Source organism: Eschrichtius robustus, chromosome 1 (genome assembly GCF_028021215.1).
Source record: "Eschrichtius robustus isolate mEscRob2 chromosome 1, mEscRob2.pri, whole genome shotgun sequence".
Classification (NCBI taxonomy): domain Eukaryota; kingdom Metazoa; phylum Chordata; class Mammalia; order Artiodactyla; family Eschrichtiidae; genus Eschrichtius; species Eschrichtius robustus.
This window is the reverse complement of record NC_090824.1, coordinates 138,561,961-138,585,726: the sequence shown is the minus strand read 5'-3', so window position 1 is coordinate 138,585,726 and position 23,766 is coordinate 138,561,961. Positions and strand designations below refer to the sequence as shown.

At 43.0% G+C, this 23,766-nt stretch overlaps 1 protein-coding gene across 2 annotated transcripts in view; it reads left to right on the top strand.

Moving 5' to 3' along the window:
• The window catches only part of ADAMTS7 (ADAM metallopeptidase with thrombospondin type 1 motif 7), a 62,008-nt gene that overhangs the window by 20,137 nt on the left and 18,105 nt on the right, over positions 1–23,766 (top strand). The gene's annotated exons all lie outside the window — the stretch shown is intronic.

Below are 23,766 nucleotides of genomic sequence, written 5' to 3'. Positions count from 1 at the left end.
AATTGAGGTGTAGTTGATGGTACCGTATTATATAAGTTTCAGGTGTACAACATAGTGATTCACAATTTTTAAAGTTATATTCCATTTATAGTTATAAAATATTGGCTATATTTCCTGTGCTGTACAATATATCCTTGTAGTTTATTTATTTTATACATTGTAGTTTGTACTTCTTAATCCCCTGTCCCTATCTTGCCCCTCCTCCCTTCCGTCTTCCCACTGGTAACCACTAGTTTCTTCTCTGTATCTGTGAGTCTGATTCTTTTTTGTTGTATTCACTAGTTTGTTTTATTTTTTAGATTCCACATATGAGTGATATCATACAGTATTTGTCTTTCTTTGTCTGACTTATTTCTCTAAGCATTGTATTCTTCAAGTCCATCCATGTTGTTGCAAATGGCATGATTTCATTCTTTTTTATGGCTGAGTGGTATTCCATTGTATATATATACCGCATCTTCTTTATCCATTTATCTATTGATGGACACTTAGGTTGCTTCTGTATCTTGGCTGTTGTAAACAATGCTGCTGTGAACATTGGTTTGCATGTATCTTTTCAAATTAGTGTTTTCATTTTTTTCTCATATATACCCAGGAGTGGAATTGCTGGGTCACATGGTAGTTCTGTTTTTCTTTTTTTGAGCCATACTGTTTTCCACAGTGGCTGCACCAATTTACATTCCCACCAACAGTGTACAAGGGTTCTCTTTTCTCCATATCTGTACCAACATTTGTTATTTGTGTTCTTTTTGATGATAGACATTCTGACAGGTGTGAGGTGATATCTCATGGGTTTGGTTTGCATTTCTCTGATGATTAATGATGTTCAGCATCTTTTCATGTGCCTTTTGGGCATCTGTATATCTTCTTTGGAAAAATGTCTGTGCAGGTCTTTGGCCCATTTTTTAATCTGGTTATTTTTTTTGGATGTTGAGTTGTATGAGCTGTTTAAATACTTTGGATATTAACTCCTTGTCAGTCGTATCTTGCAAATATTTTCTCCCATTCAGTGGGTTGTCTCTTCATTGTGTTGATAGTTTCCTTCGCTGTGCAAAAGCTTTTAAGTCTGATTAGGTCCCATTTGTTTATTTTTATTTCCTTTGCTTTAGGAGATGGATCCAAAGACATATTGCTACAATTTATGTCAAAGAGTGTTCTGCCTATGTTTTCTTCTGGGAGTTTTATGGTTTCCGGTATTATGTTTAGGTCCTTAATCCATTTTGAGTTTATTTTTTGTATATGGTTTGAGAAAAATGTTCTAATTTCATTTTTTTACATGTAGCTGTCCAGTTTTCCCAGCACCACTTATTGAAGAGACTGTCTTTTCTCCATTGTATATTCTTGCCTCCTTTGTCGTAGATTAATTGACCATAAGTGTGTGGGTTTATTTCTAGGCTCTCTGTTCTGTTCCATTGCTCTGTGTGTCTGTTTTTGTGCCAGTACCATACTGGGGTTTTTTTGTTTTGTTTTTTTTAACATCTTTATTGGAGTATAATTCCTTTACAATGGTGTGTTAGTTTCTGCTTTATAACAAAGTGAATCAGTTATACATATACATGTGTTCCTATATCTCTTCCCTCTTGCGTCTCCCTCCCTCCCACCCTCCCTATCCCACCCCTCTAGGTGGTCACAAAGCACAGAGCTGATCTCCCTGTGCTATGCGGCTGCTTCCCACTAGCTATCTAGTTTACGTTTGGTAGTGTATATATGTCCATGCCACTCTCTCACTTTGTCACAGCTTACCCTTCTCCCTCCCCATATCATCAAGTCCATTCTCTAGTAGGTCTGTGTCTTTATTCCCGTCTTGCCCCTAGGTTCTTCATGACCTTTTTTTTTTTTTTTTCTTAGATTCCATATATATGTGTTAGCATACTGTATTTGTTTTTCTCTTTCTGACTTACTTCACTCTGTATGACAGACTCTAGGTCCATCCACCTCATTACAAATAACTCCATTTCGTTTCTTTTTATGGCTGAGTAATATTCCATTGTATATATGTGCCACATCTTCTTTATCCATTCATCCGATGATGGACACTTAGGTTGCTTCCATGTCCCGGCTATTGTGAATAGAGCTGCAATGAACATTTTGCTACATGACTCTTTTTGAATTACGGTTTTCTCGGGGTATATGCCCAGTAGTGGGATTGCTGGGTCGTATGGTAGTTCAATTTTTAGTTTTTTAAGGAACCTCCATACTGTTCTCCATAGTGGCTGTATCAATTTACATTCCCACCAACAGTGCAAGAGTGTTCCCTTTTCTCCACACCCTCTCCAGCATTTATTGTTTCTAGATTTTTTGATGATGGCCATTCTGACCAGTGTGAGATGATATCTCATTGTAGTTTTGATTTGCATTTCTCTAATGATTAATGATGTTGAGCCTTCTTTCATGTGTTTGTTGGCAATCTGTATATCTTCTTTGGAGAAATGTCTATTTAGGTCTTCTGCCCATTTTTGGATTGGGTTGTTTGTTTTTTTGTTATTGAGCTGCATGAGCTGCTTGTAAATTTTGGAGATTAATCCTTTGTCAGTTGCTTCATTTGCAAATATTTTCTCCCATTCTGAGGGTTGTCTTTTGGTCCTGTTTATGGTTTCCTTTGCTGTGCAAAAGCTTTTAAGTTTCACTAGGTCCCGTTTGTTTATTTTTGTTTTTATTTCCATTCCTCTAGGAGGTGGGTCAAAAAGGATCTTGCTGTGATTTATGTCATAGAGTGTTCTGCCTATGTTTTCCTCTAAGAGTTTGATCGTGTCTGGCCTTACATTTAGGTCTTTAATCCATTTTGAGTTTATTTTTGTGTATGGTGTCAGGGAGTGTTCTAATTTCATACTTTTACATGTACCTGTCCAGTTTTCCCAGCACCACTTATTGAAGAGACTGTCTTTTCTCCACTGTATATTCTTGCCTCCTTTATCAAAGATAAGGTGACCATATGTGCGTGGGTTTATCTCTGGGCTTTCTATCCTGTTCCATTGATCTATGTTTCTGTTTCTGTGCCAGTACCATACTGTCTTGATTACTGTACCGTTGTAGTATAGCCTGAAGTCAGGGAGCCTGATTCCTCCAGCTCCATTTTTCGTTCACAGGATTGCTTTGGCTATTCGGGGTCTTTTGTGTTTCCATTACAAATTGTGAAATTTTTTGTTCTAGTTCTGTGAAAAATGCCAGTGGTAGTTTGATAGGGATTGCATTAAATCTATAGATTGCTTTGGGTAGTAGAGTCATTTTCACAATGTTGATTCTTCCAATCCAAGAACATGGTATATCTCTCCATCTATTTGTATCATCTTTAAGTTCTTTCATCAGTGTCTTATAATTTTCTGCATACAGGTCTTTTGTCTCCTTAGGTAGGTTTATTCCTAGATATTTTATTCTTTTTGTTGCAGTGGTAAATGGGAGTGTTTTCTTAATTTCACTTTCAGATTTTTCGTCATTAGTGTATAGGAATGCAAGAGATTTCTGTGCATTAATTTTGTATCCTGCTACTTTACCAAATTCATTGATTAGCTCTAGTAGTTTTCTGGTAGCATCTTTAGGATTCTCTATGTATAGTATCATGTCATCTGCAAACAGTGACACCTTTACTTCTTCTTTTCCGATTTGGATTCCTTTTATTTCTTTCTCTTCTCTGATTGCTGTGGCTAAAACTTCCAAAATTATGTTGAATAATAGTGGTGAGAGTGGGCAACCTTGTCTTGTTCCTGACCTTGGTGGAAATGGTTTCAGTTTTTCACCATTGAGGACGATGTTAGCTGTGGGTTTGTCATATATGGCCTTTATTATGTTGAGGAAAGTTCCCTCTATGCCTACTTTCTGCAGGGTTTTTATCATAAATGGGTGTTGAATTTTGTCAAAAGCTTTCTCTGCATCGATTGAGATGATCATATGGTTTTTCTCCTTCAGTTTGTTAATACGGTGTATCACATTGATTGATTTGCGTATATTGAAGAATCCTCACGTTCCTGGGGTAAACCCCACTTGATCATGGCGTATGATCCTTTTAATGTGCTGCTGGATTCTCTTTGCTAGTATTTTGTTTAGGATATTTGCATCTATGTTCATCAGTGATATTGGCCTGTAGTTTTCTTTCTTTGTGACGTCTTTGTCTGGTTTTGGTATCAGGGTGATGGTGGCCTCGTAGAACGTGTTTGGGAGTGTTCCTCCCTCTGCAATATTTTGGAAGAGTTTGAGAAGGAGAGGTGTTAGCTCTTCTCTAAATGTTTGATAGAATTCGCCTGTGAAGCCATCTGGTCCTGGGCTTTTGTTTGTTGGAAGATTTTTAATCACAGTTACAATTTCAGTGCTTGTGATTGGTCTGTTCATAGTTTCTATTTCTTCCTGGTTCAGTCTCGGCAGGTTGTGGATTTCTAAGAATCTGTCCATTTCTTCCAGGTTGTCCATTTTATTGGCATAGAGTTGCTTGTAGTAATCTCTCATGATCGTTTGTATTTCTGCAGTGTCAGTTGTTACTTCTCCTTTTTCATTTCTAATTCTATTGATTTGAGTCTTCTCCCTTTTTTTCTTGATGAGTCTGGCTAATGGTTTATCAATTTTGTTTATCTTCTCAAAGAACCAGCTTTTAGTTTTATTGATCTTTGCTATTGTTTCCTTCATTTCTTTTTCATTTATTTCTGATCTGATCTTTATGATTTCTCTCCTTCTGCTAACTTTGGGTTTTTTTTGTTCTTCTTTCTCTAATTGCTTTACGTGCAAGGTTAGGTTGTTTATTTGAGATGTTTCCTGTTTCTTAAGATAGGCTTGTATTGCTATAAACTTCCCTCTTAGAACTGCTTTTGCTGCATCGCATAGGTTTTGGGTCATCGTGTCTCCATTGTCATTTGTTTCTAGGTTTTTTTTTGTTTTTTGTTTTTAAATAATGTGAGTTGTTTTTTTTTAATTATGATTCACGTATTTATTTTTTTTTTGGCTGTGTTGGGTCTTCATTTCTGTGCAAGGGCTTTCTCCAGTTGCGGCAAGCGGGGGCCACTCTTCGCGCGTTGCGCGTGCCTCACTATCATGGCCTCTCTTGTGGCGGAGCACAGGCTCCAGACGTGCAGGCTCAGTAGTTGTGGCTCACGGGCCTAGTTGCTCCACAGCATGTGGGATCTTCCCAGACCAGGGCTCAAACCCGTGTCCCCTGCATCGGCAGGCAGATTCTCAACCACTGCGCCACCAGGGACGCCCTCTATGTATTTTTTGTTTTCCTCTTTGATTTCTTCAGTGATGTTGGTTATTAAGTAGTGTATTGTTTAGCCTCCATGTGTTTATATTTTTTACAGATCTTTTCCTGTAATTGATATCTAGTCTCATAGCGTTGTGGTTGGAAAAGATACCTGATATGATTTCAATTTTCTTAAATTTACCAAGGCTTGATTTGTGACCCAAGATATGATCTATCCTGGAGAATGTTCCATGAGCACTTGAGAAGAATGTGTATTCTGTTGTTTTTGGATGGAATGTCCTATAAATGTCAGTTAAGTCCATCTTGTTTAATGTATCATTTAAAGCTTGTGTTTTCCTTATTTATTTTCATTTTGGATGATCTGTCCATTGGTGAAAGTGGGGTGTTCAAGTCCCCTACTGTGATTGTGTTACTGTCGATTTGCCCTTTTATGGCTGTTAGTATTTGCCTTATGTATTGAGGTGCTCCTATGTTGGGTGCATAAATATTTACAATTGTTATACTTTCTTCTTGGATCGATCCCTTGATCATTATGTAGTGTCCTTCTTTGTCTCTTGTAATAGTCTTTATTTGAAAGTCTATTTTGTCTGATATGGGAATTGCTACTCCAGCTTTCTTTTGATTTCCACTTGCATGGAATATCTTTTTCCATCCCCTCACTTTCAGTCTGTATGTGTCCCTAGGTCTGAAGTGGGTCTCTTGTTGACAGCATATATATGGGTCTTGTTTTTGTATCCATTCAGCGAGTCTGTGTCTTTTGGTGGGAGCATTTAATCTATTTACATTTAAGGTTATTATTGATATGTATGTTCCTATTCCCATTTTCTTAATTGTTTTGGGTTTGTTATTGTAGGTCTTTTCCTTCTCTTGTGTTTCTTGCCTAGAGAAGTTCCTTTAGCATTTGTTGTAAAGCTGGTTCGGCGGTGCTGAACTCTCTCAGCTTTTGCTTGTCTGTAAAGGTTTTAATTTCTCCATCAAATCTGAATGAGATCCTTGCTGGGTAGAGTCATCTTGGTTGTAGGTTTTTCTCCTTCATCACTTTAAATATGTCCTGCCACTCCCTTCTGGCTTGCAGAGTTTCTGCTGAAAGATCAGCTGTTAACCTTATGGGGATTCCCTTGTGTGTTATTTGTTGTTTTTCCTTGCTGCTTTTAATATGTTTTCTTTATATTTAATTTTTGATAATTTGATTAATATGTGTCTTGGCGTGTTTCTCCTTGGATTTATCCTGTATGGGACTCTCTGTGCTTCCAGGACTTGATTAACTATTTCCTTTCCCATATCAGGGACGTTTTCAACTATAATCTCTTCAAATATTTTCTCAGTCCCTTTCTCTTTCTCTTCTTCTTCTGGGACCCCTATAATTCGAATGTTGTCGCATTTAATGTTGTCCCAGAGGTCTCTGAGACTGTCCTCAGTTCTTTTCATCCTTTTTTTTTTATTCTGGTCTGCAGTAGTTATTTCCACTGTTTTATCTTCCAGGTCACTTACCTGTTCTTCTGCCTCAGTTATTCTGCTATTGATCCCATCTAGAGAATTTTTAATTTCATTTATTGTGTTGTTCATCACTGTTTGTTTGCTCTTTAGTTCTTCTAGGTCCTTGTTAAACGTGTCTTGTATTTTCTCCATTCTATTTCCAAGATTTTGGATCATCTTTACTATCATTATTCTGAATTCTTTTTCAGGTAGACTGCCTATTTCCTCTTCATTTGTTAGGTCTGGTGTGTTTTTACCTTGCTCTTTCATCTGCTGTGTGTTTTTCTGTCTTCTCATTTTGCTTATCTGACTGTGTTTGGGGTCTCCTTTTCACAGGCTGCAGATTCGTAGTTCCCGTTGTTTTTGGTGTCTGTCCCCAGTGGCTAAGGTTGGTTCAGTGGCTTGTGTAGGCTTCCTGGTGGAGGGGATTAGTGCCTGTGTTCTGGTGGATGAGGCTGGATCTTGTCTTTCTGTTGGGCAGGTCCACGTCTGGTGGTGTGTTTTGGGGTGTCTGTGGCCTCATTATGATTTTTGGCAGCCTCTCTGCTAATGGATGGGACTGTGTTCCTGTCTTGCTAGTTGTTTGGCATAGGGTGTCCAGCACTGTAGCTTGCTGGTCGTTGAGTGAAGCTGGGTCTTGGTGTTGAGATGGAGATCTCCGGGAGATTTTTGTCGTTTGGTATTACGTGGAGCTGGGAGGTCTCTTGTGGACCCGTGTCCTGAAGTTGGCTTCCCCACCTCAGAGGCACAGCCCTGATGCCTGGCTGGAGCACCATGAGTCTTTCATCCACACGGCTCAGAATAAAAGGGAGAAAAAATAGAAAGAAAAAAAGAAAGAGGATAAAATAAAATAAAGTAAGATAAAATAAAATAAAGTTATTAAAATAAAAAATAATTATTAAGAAGAAAAGAAAAAAAAATTTTAATAAAATAAAAATGGACGGACAGAACCCTAGGACAAATGGTGAAAGCAAAGCTATACAGACAAAAATCTAACATAGAACCATACACATACACACTCACAAAAAGAGGAAAAGGAGAAAAAATAATATATCTTGCTCCCAAAGTCCACCTCCTCAAGTTGGGATGATTTGTTGTCTATTCAGGTATTCCACAGATGCAGGTACATCAGGTTGTTTGTGGAGCTTTAATCCGCTGCTTCTGAGGCTGCTGAGAGAAATTTCCCTTTCCCTTCTCTGTTCGCACAGCTCCTGGGTTTCAGCTTTGGATGTGGACCCGCCTCTGCATGTAGGTCGCCTGAGGGCATCTGTTCTTCGCTCAGACAGGACAGGGTTAAAGGAGCATCTGCTTCGGGGGCTCTGGCTCACTCACGCCGGGGGGAGGGAAGGGTACTGATGCGGGGCGAGCCTGCGGCAACAGAGGCCAGAGTGACGTTGCAGCAGCCTGAGGCGCGCCGTGCATTCTCCTGGGGAAATTGTCCCTGGATCACGGGACCGTGGCAGTGGTGGGCTGCACAGGCTCCCCAGAGGGGCGGTGTGGATAGTGACCTGTGCTTGCACGCAGGCTTCTTGGTGGCGGCAGCAGCAGCCTTAGCATTTCATGCCCGTCTCTGGGGTCCGCGCTGATAGCCGCGGCTTGCGCCCGTCTCTGGAGCTCCTTTAAGCAGCGCTCTGAATCCCCTCTCCTCACGCACCAGGAAACAAAGGCAAGAAAATGTCTCTTGCCTGTTCGGCAGCTCCAGACCTTTTCCCGGACTCCCTCCCGGCTAGCTGTGGCGCACTAACCGCTTCAGGCTGTGTTCATGCCACCAACCCCAGTCTTCTCCCTGCAATCCGACCGAAGCCCGAGCCTCAGCTCCCAGCCCCCGCCCATCCCGGTGGGTGAGCAGACAAGCCTCTTGGGCTGTGGAGTGCTGGTCATCACTGCTCCTCTGTGCGGGAATCTCTCCGCTTTGCTGTCCACACCCCTGTTGCTGCGCTCGCCTCTGTGGCTCCGAAGCTTCCCCCCTCCGGCACTCGCAGTCTCCACACGCGAAGGGGCTTCCTAGTGTGTGGAAGCCTTTCCTCCTTCACAGCTCCCTCCCGCTGGTGCAGGTCCCATCCCTATTCTTTTGTCTCTGTTGTTTCTTTTTTCTTTTGCCCTACCCAGGTACATGGGGAGTTTCTTGCCTTTTGGGAGGTCTGACGTCTTCTGCCAGTGTTCAGTGGGTGTTCTATAGGAGCAGTTCCACTTGTAGCTGTATTTCTGATGTATCTGTGGGGAGGAAGGTGATCTCCGTGTTTTACTCTTCCGCCATCTTCTCCTCTCCTCCACCATGCTGTTTTGATTACTGTAGCTTTGTAGTATTGTCTGGAGCCTGGGAGGGTTATGCTTCTAGCTTTGTTCTGTTTTTTTTTTTACGATTTTTTTTTTTAATGTGTACCATTTTTAAAGTCTTTATTGAATTTGTTACAATATTGCTCCTGTTTTATGTTCTGGTTTTTTGGCTGCGAGGCATGTGGGATCTTAGCTCCCCACCCGCACCCCCTTCATTGGAAGGCGAAGTCTTATCCACTGGACTGCCAGGGAAGTCCCTTCAGCTTTGTTCTTTTTCCTCACGATTGCTTTGGCAATTTTGGGTCTTTTTTGGTTCCACATCAATTTTGGGATTTTTTGTTCTAGTTCTGTGAAGAATGTCATGGGTAATTTGATAAGTATCACATTAAATCTATAGATTGCTTTGGGTATTAGACTGGCCATTTTAACAATATTCTTCCAATCCAAGAGCATGGGCTGTCTTTCCATTTCTTTGAATCGTCTTCAGTTTCCTTTACTAATGTCTTGTAGTTTTCAGCATATAAGTCTTTCACCTCCTTGGTGAGGTTTATTCCTAAGTATTTTATTTTTTTGATGTGGTTTTAAAAGGAATTGTTTGTTTACATTCCCTTTTTGATATTTCATTGTTAGTGTAAAGAAATGCAACCAATTTCTGTATGTTAGTCTTGTATCCTGCTACCTTGCTGAATTCGTTTATCAGTTCTAGTAGTTTTTGTGTGGAGTCTTTTGGGTTTTCCATATATAATATCATGTCATCTGCAGATAATGACAGATTTACCTCTTCCCTCTGAATTTGAGTACCTTTTATTTATTTTTCTTGTCTGATTGCTGTGGCTAGGACTTCCAGTACTATATTGAATAGAAGTGGTGAGAGTAGACATTCTTGTCTTGTTCCAGTTTTTAGTGGGAAGGCTTTCACCTTTTCACCGTTGAGTATCATATTGGCTGTGGGTTTGTCATAAATAGCTTTTATTATGTTGAGATATGTTCCTTCTATACCCACTTTTTCAAGGGTTTTTTTTTTATCATGAATGGATGTTGAATTTTATCAAATGCTTTTTCTGCATCTATTGAGATGATCATGTGGTTTTTGTCTTTTGTTGATGTGGTGTATCACATTGGTTGATTCGCATATGTTGAAACATCAATGTGACCCTGGGTTGAATCCAACTTGGTCCTGGTGTATGGTGTTTTTTATGTGTTGTTGGTTTTGGTTTGCTAATATTTTGTTGAGAATTTTTGCATCTATATTCATCAAAGATACTGGCCTGTAATTTTCTTTTTTGGTAGTGTCTTTGTCTGGTTTTGGTATCAGGATGATGGTGGCTTCATAGAATGTCTTTGGGAGTTTTTCTTCCTCTTCAGTCTTTTGGAAGAGTTTGAGAAGGATCGGTATAAGTTCTTTGTGTGTTTGGTAGAATTTGCCTATGAAACCATCTGGTCCTGGGCTTTTGTTTGTAGGGAGGTTTTTTTGGTTTGTTTGTTTGTTTGTTTTTATTCCAGATTACAGATGCTATTTCACTTCTAGTGATTGGTCTGTTCAAGTTATCTATTTCTTGATTTAGTTTTGGTGGGCTCTATGTTTCTAGAAAGTTGTCCATTTCTTCTAGGTTGTCTAATTTGTTGGCATATAATAGTTCATCATAATGTCTCATGATTTTTTATATCTCTGCAGTATCAATTGTGATTTCTCCTCTTTCATTTCTTATTCTGTTTATTTGGGTCTTCTCTCTTTTCTTCTTGGTGAGCCTGGCCAGAGGTTTGTCAATTTTGTTTACCTTTCAAAGAACCAGATCTTGGTTTTATTGATTTTTTTTCTATTGTTTTTTAAATCTGTTTTATTTATTTCCTCTCTGATCTTTATTATTTCCTTCCTTCTGCTGACTTCAGGTTTTGTTTGTTCTTCTTTTCCTAATTCTTTTAGATGGTTAAGTTGTTTATTTGAGATTTTTCTTGTTTCTTAAAGAAGACCTGTATCGCTGTGAACTTCCCTCTAAGGACTGCTTTGGCTGCATTCCATAGATTTTTGTACGGTTGTGTTCTCATTGTCATTTGCCTCAAGGTATTTTTTTATTTCTTCTTTGATTTCATTGTTGACCCATTGGTTTTTTTAGTAGCATGTTGTTTATTCTCCATGTAATTGGTTTTTTTAATTAATTAGTTTATTTATTTTTGGCTGTGTTGGGTCTTCGTTGCTGCACTGGGCTTTCTCTTGTTGTGGTGAGCTGTGGTTACTCTTTGTTGCGCTGCGCGGGCTTCTAATTGCGGTGGCTTCTCTTGTTGCGGAGCACGGGCTCTAGGCATGTGGGCTTCAGTAGTTGTGGCTCACAGGCTCTAGGGTGCAGGCTCAGCAGTTGTGGCACACGGGCTTAGTTGCTCCACAACATGTGGGATCTTCCTGGACCAGGGCTCAAACCCATGTCCCCTGCATTGGCAGGAGGATTCTTAACTACTGTGCCACCAGGGAAGCCGTTTGTAATTGTTTTCTCTTGTTTCTTTTTCTGTGGTTGATTTCTAGTTTTATGCCATTGTGGTCAGAAAAGATGCTTGAAATAATTTCTATACTCTTAAATTTTTTGAGGTTTGTTTTGTGCCCTAGTATGGGGTCAGTCCTAGAGAATGTTCCATATGCACTTGAAAAGAATGTGTATTCTGCTTTTTTTGGACGTAATGTCCTGAAAATATGAATTAAGTCTAACTGTTCTATTGTATCATTTAGGATCTCTGTTGCCTTATTGATTTTCCATCTTGAAGATCTATCCATTGATGTGAGTGGGGTGTTAAAGTCTCCTACTATTCTTGTGTTCCCATCAGTTTCTTCGTTTATGTCTGTTAGTATTTGTTTTATGTATTTGGGTACTCCTATATTGGGTGCATATATGTTGACAAGTGTAATATCCCCTCCTTGCATTAATCCTTTTATCATTATATAGTGCCCTTCTTTATCTTTCTTTATAGCCTTTGTTTTTTTTAATATTTATTTTTTTACTGAAGTGTAGTTGATTTACAATGTGTTAGTTCCGGTGTACAGCAAAGTGATTCAGAGAGATATATATATATATAGATATATATATATATATATAGATATATAGATATATATAGATATATAGATATATATACATACATACATACACACACACACACACACACCACATCTTCTTTATCCATTCATCTGTCGATGGACATTTAGGTTGCTTCCGTGTCTTGTTTATAGCCTTTGTTTTAAAGTCTATTTTGTCTGATATGAGTGTTGTGACTCCTGCTTTCTTGACATTTCCTTTTGTATGAAGGAATATCTTTGTCCATCCCCTTACTTTCAGTCTATGTGTGTCCTTTGCCCTAAAGTGGGTCTCTTGTAGGCAGCATATTGTAGGCTCTTGTTTTTTAATCCAGTCTGCTGCTCTGTGTCTTTTGATTGGAGCATTTAGTCCATTGACATTTAAGGTAATTATTGACAGATATGTATTTATTGCCATTTTAAACCTTGTTTTTCCATTGATTTTATATTTCTTCTCTGTCCCTTTCTTTTGCTTTTTGTTTTTCCTTTTGTGGTTTGATGATTTTCTTTTGTATTATACTTCTTTTTGGTTCTCTTCTTTTTGGTTTTTGTGAATCTATTGTATGTTTTTGATTTGTGGTCACCCTGTTCTTCAAGTATGTTAATCCCTTCCTATATCTACTTGTTTTAGACTGGTAGTCATATAGGCTCAAACACATTCTTGGAAAAAAACCCTACATTTTCTTACTCTCCTCACCCACATTTTATGATTTTGATGTCCTCTTTTACATCTTCATGTTCATCCTTTTATTGTTAATTGTGGTTATCATCTCTTTCACAGAAATTTTTTGATTTTTTTTTTAAATCTATGTACTGACTTATTTAAGTGATTTCCTTTCCAATTGTGATTTTCTTAGGAGTCTTCTTTCTATTTAGAGAAGACCTTTCAATATTTTCTTTATGATAGGTTTAGTATTGCTATATTCTTCTAGTTTTTGCTTGTGATAATTGAAAATTTAAAAAATGATAATTTTGCTGGGTAGAGTATCCTAGGTTGCAGATTTTTCCCTTTCAGGACTTTGAATGAATCTTGCCACTCTCTTCTGGCCTGCAACGTTTCTGTAGAGAAATCAGTTGATAGCCTTATGGGGGTTCTTTTGTAATTAACTCTTTTTCTCTTTTTTGTTTAACATCTTTATTGGAGTATAATTGCTTTACAATGGTGTGTTAGTTTCTGCTTTATAACAAAGTGAATCAGCTATACATATACATATATCCCCATATCTCTTCCCTCTTGTGTCTCCCTCCCTCCCTCCCACCCTCCCTATCCCACCCCTCTAGGTGGTCACAAAACACTGAGCTGATCTCCCTGTGCTATGCAGCTGCTTCCCACTAGCTATCATTTTTACATTTGGTAGTGTATATATGTCTATGCCACTCTCTCACTTTGTCCCAGCTTACCCTTCCCCCTCCCCAGCTCTTTTTCTATTGATGCTTTTAGAATCCTCTCTTTAACTTTTGCCATTTTAATTATAATATGTCTTGCTGTGGGTCTGTTTGGGTTCATCTTGTTTGGAACCCTCTGTGCTTTCTGTACCTGGATATCTATTTTCTTCTTTAGGTTTGGGAAGTTTTCAGCCGTAATTTCTTCAAATACATTTTCAATCCCCTTTTCTCTTTCTTCTTCTGGGAGCCATATTATACGTAGATTGGCATTATCCCATAGGTCTCTTATTTTCAGAACTCGGTGTCTGTTAGACTGAAGAGATCTGTTTCATTGTTCTTTCAGGGCAATTCTCTTGATCTTTTAATTGGGAGTGGTTCCTCTGCTTCTTTATTTTACTTATATTTCTCTCGCTCTGAGTTTAGGAGAAACAATTATCTACTGTGGTCTTGGAGGGCTGTTTTTGTGTGGGAGCGGCCCTGTGTAGCCTGTGTGGGTTTAATAAGTTTTTGGTGCAAGGGCTGTTTTTAGTATGGATGCCCACCACCTCTTTCTTCAGTGTATGCTGGCCATTATCCCCTTGATAGTAGGTGTGACTAGAGCCTGCACTGGATGTTGAGCAGGGCCTCCTCTTTGCTCTGTGGTTGTCACTGCCTTGTCCAACTGTTTCCTAGTTGTTGGAATAGAAGCCCCCAGATCCGTTTCTGAGCTGAGGTGTAAGGTAGGCAGGCCTGGAGCATTCCCACTGGGAGAGGAGCCACTGAGTATTCCTCCGCCAGAGCCATCCACTGGTGCACGTGCTCTGTTGTGTCACCTGTCACCCGTTGTGCGGGATCACAAAGTCCACTGTTGTTGGCACTGCCCTTGGCCCCGCCTCAACCATGGGAATGACGTCAGTAAACCCTGGTGTTTCTCAGGCGTTGTTTTCACAAGGCCACCAGCGCAGATCCACTGAAATCAGGTCCCAGGACTGCGGTAGTCATGCACCTGGACTTGCTGTGGGAGCGAGGCAGCTCAGATCCTGGCCTGGCACAGCCCCTGCGTGCAAGCGCCCACAAAGCCCACAGCTCCTAAGGCCAGACCCGTCCCAGCCACAGGAGCACCCATTGTCTGCTCGGATGTCCCACAGGTGCTGTATTTGCAAAGCTGGCAACAGAGGTGTAAATCCACAGCTCACACAGCTGGGGAAAGATTTCAGCCCTGCTTCATAAGTCATGAGGTCCCTGGGGCTCAGTTGTGATTTCAGCCCCACCTCTGCACATGGGCAACCCACTGGCATCTGCTCCTGGAGCCCGCCAAGGCAGTGGCTGGCATGGGAGCCCACCAAGGCCGTGGCTTGGGTGTGTGGGCCCACCCAGGCAGCAGCTGGGACATGGAGAAAGAGGCTGCTATGGCGGCCCCACCCCTCCCTTTGCTCACCACTCAACAATGGTGCATCACTTCTATGGCAGGCCCAGGCTTCTTCTGCAAACAGCCCTGGTTGCAGCCATACCACATTCCAGCCCCTTCAGGCTGTCTCCACACAGGCAACACCAGTCCTCTCTCCAGGTCTCCTCTAAACCCCAAGTTTCGGCACCTAGACCCCTCCTGTACCAGCAGATTCTTGTCTCAGGCTGCAGCATGCAGGGTGGTGGCGTGGACTGTCTGTGCAGGTCTCTCTCTGTTCTGCCTGCCACAAACCAGTTGTTTTGCTCTTCTCCAAGCCTCTGTAGCTCCCTTTCTGTCCCAGTTGATCTCCCAGTGAGGGGGCTTCCCAGGGCGCAGGAACCTTTCCTCTTTTACCTCTCCCTCCCAGGGGCGCAGGTCCCATCCTGCTTCCTTTCCCCCACCTCTTTCATCCTACCCAGTTATGTGAAGGTCTTTCCTGTCCTTTCAGGTGTTTGAGGTCTTCTGCTAGTGTTTAGTAGGTATTCTGTGAGAATTGTTCCATTTGTAGATGTATTTTTGATGTATTTGAGGGAGGAGGTGAGTTTTACATCCTTCTACTCTGCCATCTTGATTCCTCTCCCAGTACCATACTGTTTTGATTACTGTAGCTTTGTAGTATAGTCTGAAGTTAGAGAGTGTGAAATCTCCAGCTCTGTTCTTTCTCAAGATTATTTTGGCTATTCGAGGTCTTTGTGTTTCCATACAAATTCTAAAATTATTCTAGTTCTGTGAAAAATGCCATTGGTATTTTGATAGAGATTGCATTGAATCTGTAGATTGCCTTGGGTAGTATGGTCATTTTAACAATATTGAGTCTTCCAATCCATGAACATGGTGTATCTTTCCATCTGTTTATGTCATCTTCAATTTCTTTCATCAGTGTCTTACAGTTTTCTGGGTACAGGTCTTTTACCTCCTTAGGTAGGTTCATTCCTAGGTATTTTATTCTTTTCAATGCGATGGTCAATTGGATTGTTTCCTTAGTTTTCTTTCTGATAATTCACTGTTAGTGTATAGAAATGCAGCAGATTTCTGTATGTTAATTTTGTATCTTGCGGGACTTCCCTGGTGGCGCAGTGGTTAAATATCTGCCTGGCAATGCAGGGGACACAGGTTCGAGCCCTGCTCTGGGAAGATCCCACATGCCGTGGAGCAACTAAGCCCGTGCACCACAACTAGTGAGTCTGCGCTCTAGAGCCCGCAAGCCACAACTAGTGAGCCCACGTGCCACAACTACTGAAGCCTGCGTGCCTAGAACCCGTGCTCTGCAACAAGAGAAACCACTGCAGTGAGAAGCCCACGCACCGCAACAAAGAGTAGCCCCTGCTCGCCTCAACTAGAGAAAGCCTGTGCACAGCAACGAAGACCCAACGTAGCCAAAAATAAATTCATTAAAAAAAAAAATTTTGTACCTTGCAACTTTACCAAATTCGTTGATGAGTTCTAGTGGTTTTTTGGTGGCATCTTCAGGATTTTTCTATGTATTGTGTCATGTCATCTGAAAACAGTGACAGTTTTACTTCTTCCTTTTCAATTTGGATTCCTTTTCTTGTCTGATTGCTGTGGCTAGGACTTCCAATACTATGTTGAATAAAAGTGGTGAGAATGGGCATCCTTGTCTTGTTCCTGATCCTGGAGGGAATGCATTCAGCTTTTCACCATTGAGTATGATGTTTTTTCACCATTGTGTATGATGTTAGCAGTGGGTTTGTCATATATGGCCTTTATTGTGTTGAGGTATGTTCCCTCTATTCCCACTTTCTGGGCGGTTTTTGTCATAAATAGATGTTGAATTTTGCCAAAAGCTTTTTCTGCATCTATTGAGGTGATCATATGGTTTTTATTCTTCAGTTTGTTAATATGGTGTATCACATTGATTGATTCTCAGATATTGAATCATCCTTGCATCCCTGGGATAAATCCCACTAGATCATGGTGTATTGTTGGATTCTGTTTGCTAATATTTTGTTGAAGATGTTTGCATCTATGTTCATCAGTGATATTGGTCTGTAATTTTCTTTTTTTGTAGTGTCTTTGTCTGGTTTTGGTATCAGGGTGATGCTTCATAGAATGAGTTCGGAAGTGTTCTTTCCTCTGAAATTTTTTGGAATAGTTTGAGAAGGATAGGTGTTAACTCTTCTCTAAATATTTGGTGGAATTCACCTGTGAAGCCATCTGGTCCTGCACTTTTGTTTGTTGGGAGTTCTCTTGTTTGTTTCTTTTTTTTAATTACTTCAATGTCATTACTGGTAATTGGTCTGTTCCTATTTTCTGTTTCTTCCTGGTTTAGTCTTGGGAGATTATATATTTCTAGGAATTTGTCTGTTTCTTCTAGATTGTTCATTTTATTGGCATATAGTTGTTCGTAGTAGTCTTTTATGATCCTTTGTATTTCCATGGTGTCAGTTGTAACTTGTTTTTCATTTCTGATTTTGGCCCTCTCTCTTTTTCTTTTGATGAGCCTGGCTAAAGGTTTATCAATTTTGTTTATCTTTTTTTTTTTTTTTTCAGGCAAGGCTTTATGGGGGCCCCTGCTGCAGCAGGGGGGAGCACGAACAAACAAAAGGTTCCCTTGCTTGCTCACTCCCTGAGGGGGGGGGGGGGGGCGAGCTTGTTCCTTATATGGGGTGAGGGTCCAGCTCTTATTGATCTTTTTATTGGCTTTTTTTTTCTATTTTTTTTTTAGTCTTTATTTCTAAATGATTAGCATAAATTTTACCATTCATCTTTATGCAGTGCCAATTTTTAAATGCAAATATAGGCACGTTGAACTCATATGTGGAATCACTAAAATGATGCAATTCATATTTCATAGCTCATATTTACCAGAACGGTGGACATATTGCACAAAACTAATTTGACTGGTTTTATTTCACTTCATAACATGCACACATTCTCCCAATACTCTCTGCCTTGGCTTACTGATGAGTGAGGAAGAACTGACAGGAAATGGAACTATCTTTACATTTCCTTCTAGCCCATCGTTTTCAGTGCAGTAGTTGGCTGGTACAAGGAAGTAACACAAATAACAAAGGATTATAGAGTTCCTTGGTCATTTCTGTTTCTTAAAACATCATTGCCTTCTTTCTGCATTTGAAGCAAGTTCTGGTTCTAGTGCAAAGTATGGCCTCTGGGGCTGTCCTAGACATAGCATGCTTATCTTCCAATTGCTTAGAGTCTCACTGAATTCCTCCACATCATGGGTCTGCTGGGATGCTGTGCTCGTGAGGTGGCAAGGAGCAGAGGACACAGACATCGCATATCTCCCCTGCTCACGCACATGCTTCTTGTTCCATCAGAACTCGCTTAACAGAACACAAGTTCAAAAATATTAAGAGTTCGAGATGGCAGTAGCAGAGCTTTAAATCACCTGCTGCACTCTTCCCCACCCTCCATTCTTTGGGCAGCCACTTTCAACTTTCATTCTTTTTAGCTTTTTCTTACCTTATTTACTTTCATATTTCTAAAAAGCCTTCCTAGAGTGCTGTTTCTTGATTTTTCAATTTAGATATTATCAGATGACTTGTACAGTGGAAGGTTGGGATTTAACCCCCTTGTGTCACTTCCTGCACACATTTGCCCCTGCCATCACATCCCAATATCGTGTTAGCATATCTTGATTAAATCCACGTTCAGTGTTTTCATTATTAGGGTCGTATAGATAATGCTGAACCAAGTGTTGTAACAAAATGATATTCTCTTTTTAAGAACCGCTTTTTTATTTGCCTAGTTTTCTTTGCTTCTCTAAGTCTTCCATATCCTACGACAATTCTACAAAATGTCTCTTAATCCAGTTTTCCCGAAGGCAATCCCTGCCCCATCGTCTAACAGTTTCCTTCTTTCCTGGACACCCCCTTCAACTTCCCTTTGTCCTTCTGCTCCAGTCTAAACTGGATGCTTTCTGTTTCTCCCCTAAAGTTGTCATGCATGGTCTTTCTGTTTCCTGGATCTCTTGCTTACCTTTTTTAGAGGAGTTTACTTCTTTTTTTTGGTGGAGCATATTCTCAAGTAGCCTTCTGAGAAGGGGTGTATGGAGGTGAATGGTTTGCTTGTCTTAAAATGTTTGCTTGTCTTTATTCTTCCCTCATACCTGACTGATCATTTGATAGCAACTTCTAAGTTAGAAGTCTTTCTCCCTCAGAATTTCAAAGGTGTCTTTCCTTTGTCTTCTAGCTTCCAACACTGCTGTTGACAAGTCTCATAGCAGTCTCATTCCCAAACCTTTGTATGTGACCTTTTAAAAAGTCTGGAAACTTTTAGGATTTTCTCTGTCTCTCTCTTTATATAGAGAATATTCTGTCTGTCTGTGTCTCCCTCTCTCTCTTTTTTTAAATTTTTAAAAATTTTTTAAAATTTTTGGCTGTGTTGGGTCTTCGTAGCTGCACGCAGGCTTTCTCTAGTTGCAGTGAGCGGGGGCTACTCTTAGTTGCGGTGCGTGGGCTTCTCATTGCGGTGGCTTCTCTTGTTGTGGAGCACGGGCTCTAGGCACGTGGGCTCAGTGGTTGTGGCTCGTGGGCTCTAGAGCGCAGGCTCAGTAGTTGTGGCACACGGGCTTAGTTGCTCCACAGCATGTGGGATCCTCCCAGACCAGGGATCGAACCTGTGTCCCCTGCATTGTCAGGCAGACTCCTATCCACTGCGCCACCAGAGAAGCCTTCTCTTTTTTTCTCTTGGTGATTTGAACTTTTGCAATTATGTGCCTTGGTCTACTTTTATGTTGGGAGGACACTTGGTAGTCCCTTTTAATCTAAAAATTCTTGTCCTTCAGTTCTTGGAAATGTTCTTATATTATTTATTTGATAGTCATCTTGCTTTTATTTTCTCCTTCTGGAACCCTTCATATCCAGCTGTTCTCTCCCTTTCTTATTTTTACATTTTTTTACTTTTTTTCATCTCTCTCTGTTTACTGGAAGACAGCCTTATCTTTACCTTATAACCCTTCTATTACATTTAAAATTTTTTTCCTATTGTACTTCTACCTTCCTGAACTTTCTTATTTGCTAAATACTCCTTTTTATTATCCTTTTCTAGTTCCATGGGTAGAGTATCTTATCTTTCTGAGGTTATTATTTATGTGGCTTTTTTTTCTTTTGCTCCCTGCAATATCTTTCTTTCCTTTGAGTTATTTTTTTAAATCTTTCTGTCATGTTAAAGGTTTTCTTAAGATGGCATGGCTGTATTCCCTCCGTGGAAGGAGGCACTGGGCTGGCAGTTGGGAGGTCTGTAGACTGGGCCGCACTTTTCCACATCACCGCTGAGGGTCTGGTGGGGATGGGGCTGTTTCTTTGGGAGATCTTTAAATGTCAGTATCTAGGGTCATTTTTCTGAGTGATTGTTGCCCCAGAGAGGCATTCTCTAGTCTTTTCCTGGGAAGGTGTAAGTCTGGCTACAGCGTTCTGGCATCCAAATGGGGAAGGAGCTTGGCGGTTATCCCAGCCTTCCTCGTGTAGACTTTTCTCTGTAGGTCCCTCTGCCTCAGGCCTTCCACTGTGCCTGGTGTTCCTGGACCAGATCTTCTGGATCACCCTCTCCCGAGAGTGACCCTGGCCCTCTGCCAGGCAGGGAGGTGGCCATCGCCTGGCTACATAGGGTTGGGAAGGGGATCTAGTGGGTCTTACAGACTTTCAGCTAGGCTCTTGTCCTCAGTCTTACTGGTGCACAGGCCTCCAGGGGTCCCTGGGACGCTGATTCCTGAGCCCTTCCAGTGTCCCACTTCTGGGTAGTTTCCCCCTGCAGGACTGGCTCTCAGCATTCACTGCTGTGGTAAGTCAGCTGCTACTCGATCATCTGCTTTTCAGCTTCTAGAATTTTTGCTGACATCTTTCATCTGCCATCATCACCTCTCTCTTGACCTTTGTCCTTGTGGATTTATGCCTTGTTTATTCCTTTCCTATCATCTTAGTGGGGCTCTGGAAGGGAGTGGGAATAAACCTGTGTCTGTTCGATGAGCCATATTTTTCTAGAAGTCCATTCACTGGGGCCAGGTTCATTATGGATGTGAGAGCAAGGACTCTGGCCTCTGATAGAGGAGGGATTACCGGGTGGAGAGTGCGACTAGAAACAGAGAAGAGTTGAGTTTGATGTTAAGACCCTGGACTCTGGGCCAGGCTTCTCCCCATGTTGGCAGACAAGTTACATTAGCCCTAAGCCTCAAAGACTGGGGATAATGATGGGACTGCCTCCTGGGTTGCTCTGAGGATTCAGTGAGCAAACACGTGAAGTGTGTAGCACAACGCTGGCCACATGGTTAGCATTCAATGCCTGGTGACTGTTATCACTGCTACCAAGTGATAAGTGATGAGGAGCTGAAACAGAGAAGTGGCCCGGGCAGGGAGAGCTGGGTAGAAAACTATCCCAAGGGTCTGTCACCTCCCCAACATGGGAGTCAAGAGTGAGAGAAGGGCTGGGAAATCAGAAGAGTAGCCGCCCCTGCAGCACCCTGAGGGCTTTTCCCAGCTGCCCCCACCCAGGGTGCCGCCCAGCCTGACTTCTGTCAGGACAGACAGACAGACAGATGCGTCTCTGTCTTCATTCAGCTGCTGGAATGCGTGAGGGACTTGGCTTGGGGCCTGGGGTGAGGGTGGGAGGAGGGGGCGAAACCCTGAGCCAGCCAGGGCCTCCCGGAGCCTTGGCACCGAGAAGAGCTGGAAAGAGGCGGAAAGAGAGATACAGGCGCGGCAGATGGAGGGGAGCTGGGGAGGGAGGAGAAGTTCATCTCCCCAAGGGTGGTCGCAGTCTCACCTCTCCATCCTGGAGGGTCAGGCGGGAGGGGATCACAAGGCCCAGGACAGGTGCGGGAGGGGGTGCTCAGACGGAGAATGTGGTACCAACCTGTCCTCCAGCCCCTCCGCCCTCCGTCTCCTTGCTGGGGGTGGGACAGAAGACAGGACAGGTCCCACCTAGACAGGATGGAGGCCAGAGTGAGCAAGATTCACAGAAGGAAGGCGCCAGGTGGAGTCAGGCAGTGTTTCCAGGGCTTGAGGGTGTCTCAGAGGCACTCAGACCACCCACCATTTCCCCCTGGATGCGACACTCCTCGGCTCCCTGCAAGTAGATGTTTATTAGGCCACACAGACCCAGACATTGGCGAATCCCACTTGGTCTCAAACTGTGTTCAGGGGGACAGTGGTAGGGGAGGCAGTGTCCCTGTCCTCAAGACCCTCACCGTCTGGGGGGCACAGACATGTGACAGTTCCGGGTAATTAGCACTGTGGCAGACAGGCCTGTGGGGTTTGTAGGAATCTGGAGAAGGGGCAGGGACATCATCTCTGAGAAGGAGCCGCGGAGCTGCCCTCTGAGGACTAATGCAGCACCCTGAGGAAGAAGGATGCTCTAGGTGGGGTGCACAGCGTGGTCCAGGGCTGGCAGTACGGGAGCGTGGGGTGGGATGGAGAATCTTCAAGAGGTGGTGGTGGGGCTGGAGGAAAGCTTCTGGGGCCTGCGGTCATTGGCCAGTCCAAGACATCAACCTGAAGAACCTGAAGAGCCTTTCTGGGCTGAGAGCTGCTTTAAGGGACCTTGCTGTTTCATAAGGGACCTCTCGTTTCATGAGCTACTACTTGGACCTGGGGCCAGGGAGGGAAGGCCCTGTTCTCTCATGCCTTCACAGCCAGGATTTCTGCAAGGAGAGAGGCGGGCCTGATCGTGTGTCGGGCCCTTGCCCGCACCATCTGGCGACTCCATGACCAGGCCCCCAGGGGTGGCGAGGGGAGGGGGGCACACAGGTCTCTCCCAGGTGATGGGCAGCTCTTTGCAGTCCTTGAGGTGGGAGTGACACTTCCGACTGGAGCCACCCGCTGTCTGCTCTGACCCCATGTGGGGTTGCCCAGCCCACTATAATTAGAGCGAGGAGGGGCCCCGAGGGGAAGGGCTGACGTATGTCAGCAGCATGGGGAGCCTGGCAGTAAGCCGACCAGAGGAAGGAAGGGCCGGCTGCCGGCCGCCCGTGTGACTTTTCCCAAGTAGATGCTGCTATTTATACGTCTGTTGCTTGGGATCACATAAGCTGACTCAGCCTCTAGTAGATGAGGATGTGAAGGCCCAGAGAGGGTAAGGGATGGCCCAAGGCCACACAGCATCTGTAGCAGGGCAGAATTTGGGTTTCCAGTCAGCATCTGGGCCTGAATGTGGCTCTGATTCTGGTGGTGGGTCCTATGAGGACCCTTCAGGCCCCCCAACCTCTCACACACGTACAGGAGGGCCCTGAGAGGTTGTTGTTGCTCTGGCTGCCCAGCAGCAGGCCACAGAAGCTTGATGGTGGCACGTCAGCACCGGGTCCTGGCCGGAAAACTGAAGGGCTGGTTGTGGCCTGGGACCTGTTGGTGTGGGGCTGAGGCACGTTGGACCCCAGTCAGAGGAGCTCCTTGGCTGGGTCTGAGTCAGAGGAGTGGGTGAACCCCCCCAGCTACATCTTGAATTGTGTCCTGCCAGACAAAAAGGAGGAGCCCCAGGGCCAGGTTGACCCTTCACCCCCTTCCTCCCCATCTCAGCCGATGCTCTGCCTCAAGGTGCAGGCCCAGGGAGCCCCCAAGCTGAAGCCAGCAATCAGAAGACTCCTTTCTCCCTGCCAGGCCTCAGCTGCCATGATTTAGAACTTCTATTTGGGGTGAAGTGTTTGAGGCAGGCTCACGATCGGATGGGAGGAGCTCTGCACCAAGGGCAGCCTAGCAAGTGGGCACGTGGGTGCTGGCAGCCTGGCCTGGCATCACATCCTGACCATCACTGCCCTCCCACATGACCCAGGGCAAGTGACGCACTGCCCTGGGCCCTGAAAGTGTAAGGAGATGGTGGTGGTAGAGTTTTCTGCTTGAGGGGCTGTGAGGAGCAGATGAGAGAGTGCCCGCTCAGCACCCAGGGCCAGCCTGGCCTGCGGTGATCTGGGACAGAGGGCTGGGTCCCACGCCTGTTCATTTGCCCGATGCCCATTTTAGAGGGTCCGTTTCTAGCTAACACAGGTGGGCC